Raw genomic sequence first — 7,861 nt, 5'->3', positions numbered from 1 at the left:
TTGTATTTTATTTTTTAGATGAATCCTATCACCTAGGAGCAGTTTCTGCCCCTTTCCAAAAGTGAGTGATAGGGGTCACACTCTGGCCTCACCCTAATATTAGGCAGTGATGGAAAAATGCCTCTTTCAGCTCTCTGAATCAATAATTCTCAACCCTTGAGAACTACAATATTGTATTCTAACTTGCCTTTACGACTGCTGCTTCACTAAAACTCATCTGTGCTATAATTATACACACGTTAAGCATATAAGCTAAAAATACATACTTTTAATAAAATTCTACACACAAAAGGATAGAATGGGTTGCACTGAATTATCTAAGATAGCCATTCTAGAACCCAAGCAGCAATTCTCAGCATTTTCTAATACAGACTACAGTGATTCTGAGCAGAGAGAGCTCATAACCCCTTCGGACTGAATTTCATGATGTCTGATCAGCCAAACAAAGTATTAATTTTAGCTGAACATATCCTGTCTTTGACCAAATCTCCAAAACATTTTTTTACATGACAGATTTTGAGTTGTGCCAAAATTATACAGTCAGGATTCCCCACGTAATTCAATGGTTTATCTTACTCAATAAACCATATGCAGTAGGTTGGAAAAATGGCCACACATGCTTCATCTCTTTGTATTCATACCCTCTTTGTCATGGAAGTTTGAGCACCCTCAAACTTGACTCTGAACTTGGCCATGAGGCATGTTTAACCAACAGGATGCTAGCAAACATGATGCAAGGACTGAAAAACACTTGTGCTTTGGGGCTTCCCCTCAGACCACCACCACCACCACCACCACCACCACCACCACCACCATATGAAGAAGCCCAAACAAGCCTATCGATGACTAAAGGCATGTGGTCCAGTCAGCCTTGCCACCCAAGCCAAGAGCTACCCCCACCCCCGAAAGCAGAGCTGACCAACAACTAACTGCAGTCTTTTATCTGCCGGTAAATGAGAGCCAGCCTAAACCAGAAGAATCACCCTGTGCATTCCAACTCCCAATGCAAAGAAACAAGAATCAAATAAATGGCTGTTGTCTTAAACCACTAAGTTTTGGGGTGATTTGTTATTCAGTAAGAGCTAACTGACACACCATGAGATTTCAAATAATAGCCTACCATTTTCCTCACCCCTTGCCTTCAACTCCAATGATCCCTTTTTTAAATTGGCCATTGCTAGATCTTTCATTTTTTCCTAAACACAATGGGATTATGGGATTGCAGTCTGGAAACCAATTCAGAGATTTAAGAAATTGTCTCATAAATGGGAGAATGGGAGTGCAATAATTTTCACCAGCTGGGTTTTACTAATATTCAGCTGTCCTATCTCTGCAATGTATTCCTAATGGTTGAAATACAAGCACCAAAGTCCAGCATCTTTTACTCGCAAAGTTACTTGAAATGTAGTGAAACAATGAAAGCTTTCAAGCAGAACAAGAGTTTCTCTCTTTTTTTTTTAATACACCAAGCAGGTAGCATACTATAGCCACAAAAATAGTATTCAAATTTCAATCCATCTCAACAGAAATTGGACAGTTATTTGGTTTCATCATGGATCAAAGCCCCCAGATATCTGTAGTTTTTGTACTAGAGATTCCAAAATTGAACAAGGGAGAACCATAAAACTAAGTTGTAGCCCATCCAAAATAAACCATTGGTTTATGTCACTGATAAAAATCATTGTTTTAATGCTATTATAGCTATAATTATTATGGCATCTATTTTTTTCTGATTCCTATCACATGATATTTTTATTTTTGCATATTTAATGACTATTCTTGCTTAACTTTAGGACATTTGGATAGACTTCCCAATAAATTTCCAGACTGAAACCCACCTTCATACCAAAACTTGTACTGAATTATTTTTCTCATCAATCAGTGAGGAGGCAAAAACTGACAACTGATAAATTATACTTCAATTTAAAAACTGGTTAAAACCAAAAAAAGACGGTTAAAATTTAAAAAAAAAACAATAAGATTCTTGGATGTTAAAAACACTGACAACTACAGTGGAGACTCATTGCAAACAAACAGATTGGGGGAGGATCCTTTTAACATTTTCAGAGTAAAATCTTCAGATGGTGTTATTTCTAAGTTTTCCTTCCTGCCGTTTTTATGCTTGTTGCATTTGGGGGAATTAAAAGACAAAAGAGCTTTAAGAGACTAGGCTTGGAGGCTTTCCCAGTGTTCAAGAAATATGATGGGAATGGGTTAAATGTCTTCATTGAATGTAAGCGAGTGTCTGGCCTGGAGCCAGTCACTGTTTGGGCCTTCACCCTGACCAACATGTAAACCATGTATGAGCGACGCGACTGGGGCTGGAAGGACCGAGAGAAACACAAGGAAATGATGGATTACCTCTCATCGCTTGGGGAAAACAGTTCGGTCCATGTCGCCCTTCCTCTCTTCCGGTTTGACGTGGTGTGCAGGGACGAAGTCCTGTACCACTACGAAGTCCAGATGGAGAGCAAGGTGCGGCGGAAAGGCCTGGGCAAGCTCCTCATACAATCCAGCAGATCACGGCCAGCAGCACACAGAAGAAGAGAGTTATGTTAGCTGTATGTAAGCACAATCGTGGCGCCTACAGGTTCTTCAGAGAAGCGCTGCAATGTGAAATCGACGACTCTCCCCCAAGCGTGTCCGGGTGCTGCTCCAATGGGGTCCCGAGCCGGAGGACGAAGTCTGGGGGCAGCCAGCACTCCCACGCGGGCGGGCACTGTGGTGGCTGCTGTCCCTGCACTCCCAAGCCAGAACACTTCTCTCAGGCCTGTCCTCTCCCTGGCCTCATGCCGCTTTCCAGGTGCCCTCAGAGCTGTGGCCTCCTCAGCCCTCCCCGTGCCAGGCTGCACCCTGAGAGCACAGAACCTTGGGGAGGAGAGGGCCACGCTGCCCCTCCCACTCTCTCCTAGAAGAGCAGGAGGCCAGGACGGAGCAGAGCGGACAGGATGCTGTGGGAAGAGCCGGCGGATGCCTGGGCACAAGGCGCATGCTCTCATAGTGGCCGCCCGCTCACTCGGCTCTCGGCTCTCGCGAGAGTGAGAACCCTTCCTCGTAGGGTTCCTCGACTTTCCTCCAGCGGAATGCCTGAGAAGCCCGCCGGCGCCACCACCACCACCACCAGCACACGCTCACAGTTGGACAATGGAGTGTTTATACCCGCCTTTCTGAAAGTTCTGGACCCCTGGGTCAGGGTCTGGCTGCTCCCAAAGAGGAATGGACTCGGTGTAGATTTGGGCTTTTAGGCGTAGAGAGAGGCTTCGGAAAGCCTCCCGTTTCATGGATGGGATGCTCGGATGGAGACCTTGGGAAGGTCTTTGGTGCCGCGACACAAACAAGTGAGAGAGCTCCTTATGGCTGTGCTTTTATGGATCCACAGTTAGAGCAGAGCTGTGCCAGGGGACCAGATGACTCAGGGAGGAAGGCTGTCTCCCTCACTCCATTGCTGCCAGTGAGGGGCTGAGAGGACCAGGAACAGGTGTGAATAGGGCCTACCACGGGGACTATGGCTTCTCCGGGCTTTTGGACTTGGCTACATCCTGACCTTAATCTCTTGATCTCATGGCAGTGAGTCGAGTTTTTCTTTCATAGAAAACAGCCGGAGGCTCTGCCTGCTCTTCTCCGTCACCTCTCACCACTCTTTCTGCTTCTGCCTCTCACGCCACCCCAGATACCCAAGTTCTTACTCTCAAGGGGAGAATAACATAAGGGAGCCCCTCGTCTTCCCCCAAAATGGCCCCTCTTTCCTGGAATATTTAGTGCTGTTTCCTCTCCTGTCTTGGCGCTGATAGCTCTCTGAAGGTGGGTATCCCTCCCCACCGCCCCGCCCATCCCCCCGCCTGCTTAGAGAGCCCCCAGCCAGCAGCAGGCCCCTCTGCCCGCACTCCCCAGCCTGGCCCCTCGCTGCCACACAGAACCACCAGTGCCACTGCCCTGGCTGGCAGCGCAGGCTGCAGCAGGAACGCCTCTCAGTGGCCAAACAGCTGCTTTTCTTTCCAGTATCACCTGTGGCAGCAGGTGGGAGCCAGGAGAAGGTCTTCCTCTCCTCTCGTGGGATAGAGAGAGTTTAAACTCGCCCTGATCTCTAGGGCGATCTCTTCCCTTGTTCCCCTTCCAGGGAAGAAAATGACCAAATCCTTATCTAGGAAGAAGCACCTAATGCCTTCCCTTGGACAACCTTGAGCTCTGCTTTAGGGAGTGTCCCAAAGGTTCTGCCTTTGTGAAGTTGCTCACGAGGAGGCCTGTCCGTCCTTCTGACCGCTGTCTGCTCACGTCCCACCCTCTGCCCTCTCGGGCCGCCCGTGCTGGCAGATCTCCCGGGAGCTGTTCCTGCTTCTCCCCCGCTCCGCCCCCCGCCTCGCCTCCTCCACACCCACCCCCGTTCCCGCCTGTGCAGGGGGGCCCTGTACACACGGCCTCCTTCCCCCGGCCCAGCCCTGCGCTGTGCGTTGCTCTTGACCAGCCAGCAGTGGACGTGGCCTTGCAGCTTTACACAGGAATAAGCCCACCTTTGCCCCTACCCTGCTGGCTCCCAGGGGATTTTACCCAAGGGTAAGAATTTTAATGACTGGGAGGGGATGGGAGGGCTCATTCCAAGAATCATGGGGCGACAGAAGCATATTTAGGAAAAGATTTTCCTCTGATCCCTGCTGTCTCTCAAAGGACACAGGATGATAAATATTTACTGTATTAGATCATGGATTTCTTTTCTTTTTTTCCATTAAAAACCAAAACAAGTTTATTAAAGTAAACTTTTTTTTTTTTTTTTTAGAGATCATGGATTTCTGATGCCTCCCACTAAAGGTGTCCGAAAGGGAACCCAGTGTAAATCCCACATAAGGTGAGTTCAGTGTACGTTCTCTCTTTCTGCTCCCTGGGTACCTGGCAGCAAGCCCGCTGGTAGATGGGTGCTTTGTGCTGGGCCCTGCTGGTCCAGCTGCCTCCAAGGGCTGCTGTCGGGGGAGGGGCTGCCTGAGACCTGCAGGTCACCCCGTTGTTGGTTTTGAGCCCATTCAGTTCTCAACTATCAATCTTTCTCCATTTCCCCAACGTCTTGGTTTTGAGAAACATAGCAGGCCTTTTGTACCAGGATTTTTTGTTTGTTTCTTTGGGGGATGTTAAAATATTAATTTTGAGATTTTTTTTTTTAGCTGTATCTACCGTATTTCAGGTTATTTTTGTTGATGTCAGATGTGTGTATGACATGTTTATGGTTCTTTTTTTAACCCTTCCTGGTTTGTTTTTTTTAGAGGAAACTTTGAATATAAACTCCTTCTTGATATATATATATATATATTTTTAGCAACTTGTTATCACTGGAAGAAAAGGGGGAAAATGACCTCTTTTTGCATTGGTTGTATTTGGTTTTTGTTTGTTTTCATCTATTTATTTTTGGCTGCATTGGGTCTTCGTTGCTGCTCGTGGGCTTTCTCTAGTTGCAGTGAGCAGGGGCTACTCTTCGATGCAGTGCGCAGGCTTCTCATTGCGGTGGCTTCTATTGTTGCGGAGCATGGGCTGTAGAGCACAGGCTCAGCAGTTGTGGCACATGGGCTTAGTTGCTCCATGGCATGTGGGATCTTCCCGGACCAGGCCTTGAACCCGTGTCCCCTGCATTGGTAGGCAGATTCTTAACCACGGCGCCACTAGGGAAGTCCTGTATTTGGTTTTTGGGGTTTTTTGTTTTTGTTTTCCTGGGGGGTTTTTTGTTTTGTTTTTTCTTTGTTTGTTTGTTTTGGCTGCCCCGTGTGGCTTGTGGGATTTTAGTTAGTTCCCTGACCAAGGATTGAACCCGAGCTCTCAGCAGTGAGAGCATGGAGTCCTAACCACTGGATTGCCAGGAATTCCCTCATTGGTTGTACTTGTATGTCACAAATAAAAGATACTTTGTTCAGCTGAAAAAAAAATTTAATATTCTCAGTGGAATCTGGAGTGAAATACTGGACCTCTCCTCTGAAGGATATATTTCCACCAGGGTTTCAGAAACTATTCATGTAATGCCAAAATGAATTGAAGTAAGAAACACTCCCTTTAAAAAGCAGGTGTCTCATAGGCAGGTCAGTTAGATATAAGTAGTTTCTGACTACAAGCCAGTCATTTGTTTATTTTGAAAACTAGAAGTTTGGTGGAGTAAATACAGAATTGACATTCTCAAGTTGAACAGACTCAAATCTTTATATTAAAACAGTAATTATCTTGCTTGTGTGCTGGATAATGAAAGGTCATTGAGGAAAAAATAGAGGGAATATTGAAGGGCATGTGCTTAATAAAAATGCTCACCACATCATCTAATGATTAGATATTATTTAATATTTAATGATTAAATATTATTTAATAATTTAATATTATTTAAATAATTATTTAATTATTATTTATTGAATTTATTTCTTCAGATGAGGACTATTAGGATCTACTCTCTTAGCAGCCTTCAAATATGCTACACAAAATTTTCTTTTTTACTATTTTTTTAATAGATCTTTATTGGAGTATAATTGCTTCACAATACTATACTTGTTTCTGTTGCACAACAAGGCAAATCAGCCATATGCATACACATGTCCCCATATCCCCTCCCTCTTCAGCCTCCCTCCCACCCTCCCTATCCCACCCCTCTAGGTCATCGCAAAGCACCCAGCTGATCTCCCTGTGCTATGCGGCTGCTTCCCACCAGCCAACTATTTTACATTCGTTAGTGTATATATGTCAGTGCTACTCTCATTTGCCCCAGCTTCGCCCTCCCACCCCATGTCATCAACTCCATTCTCTATGTCTACCTCTTGATTCCTGCCCTGCAAATAGACTCATCAGTACCTTTTTTTTTTTTAGATTCCATATATATGTGTTAGCATACAGTATTTGTTTTTCTCTTTCTGACTTACTTCACTCTGTATGACAGACTCTAGGTCCATCCACCTCACTACAAATAACTCAATTTCGTTTCTTTTTATGGCTGAGTAATATTCCATTGTATATATGTGCCACATCTTTATCCATTCACCTGTCGATGGACACTTAGGTTGCTTCCATCTCTGGGCTATTGTAAACAGTGCTGAAATGAACATTGTGGTGTATGTCTCATTTTGAATTATGGTTTTCTCAGGGTATATGCCCAGTAGTGGGATTGCTGGGTTGTATGGTAGTTCTATTTGTAGTTTTTTAAGGAACCTCCATACTGTTTTCCATAATGGTTGTATCAATTTACATTCCCACCAACAATGCAAGAGGGTTCCCTTTTCTCCACACCCTCTCCAGCATTTCTTGTTTCTAGATTTTTTGATGATGGCCATTCTGACCGGCGTGAGGTGATATCTCATTGTAGTTCTGATTTGCATTTCTCTAATAATTAGTGATGTTGAGCAGCTTTTCATGTGCCTCTTGGCCATCTGTATGTCTTCCTTGGTGAAATGTCTGTGTAGGTTTTCCACCCATTTTTTAACTGGATTGTTTGTATTTTTGATATTGAGCTCCATGAGCAGTTTGTATATTTTGGAGATTAATCCTGTGACTATTGTTTCATTTGCAATACTTTCTCCCATTCTGAGGGTTGTCTTTTTGTCTTGTTTATGGTTTCTTTTGCTGTGCAAAAGCTTTTAAGTTTAATTAAGTCCCATTTGTTTATTTTTGTTTTTATTTCTGTTGCTCTAGAAGGTGGGTCAAAAAAGATCTTCCTGAGATTTATGTCAAAGAGTGTTTTCCTCTAAAAGTTTTATAGTGTTTGGTATTACATTTAAGTCTTTAATCCATTTGGAGTTTATTTTTGTGTATGGTGTTAAGTAGTGTTCTTTTTTTCTCTCTCTCTCATGTTTACTTGGCATAAATTATTTAATGTAATTCTGGGTGCAATTTACACCATGTTAACACTTAT

At 44.2% G+C, this 7,861-nt stretch overlaps 1 pseudogene across 1 annotated transcript; it reads left to right on the top strand.

Annotated features, from left to right (window-relative positions):
- Window positions 1–2,118: 2,118 nt before the first annotated feature.
- LOC309972317 (N-alpha-acetyltransferase 40-like) lies at window positions 2,119–2,912 on the top strand (annotated as a pseudogene). Its single transcript has one exon. The product of its transcript is annotated as an N-alpha-acetyltransferase 40-like (transcript).
- Window positions 2,913–7,861: the final 4,949 nt, after the last annotated feature.

Source organism: Leucopleurus acutus (assembly GCF_964270905.1).
Source record: "Leucopleurus acutus genome assembly, chromosome: 15".
Classification (NCBI taxonomy): Eukaryota; Metazoa; Chordata; class Mammalia; order Artiodactyla; family Delphinidae; genus Leucopleurus; species Leucopleurus acutus.
The sequence above is the reverse complement of the archived record's forward strand: the minus strand, read 5'-3'. Positions and strand labels throughout refer to the sequence as shown.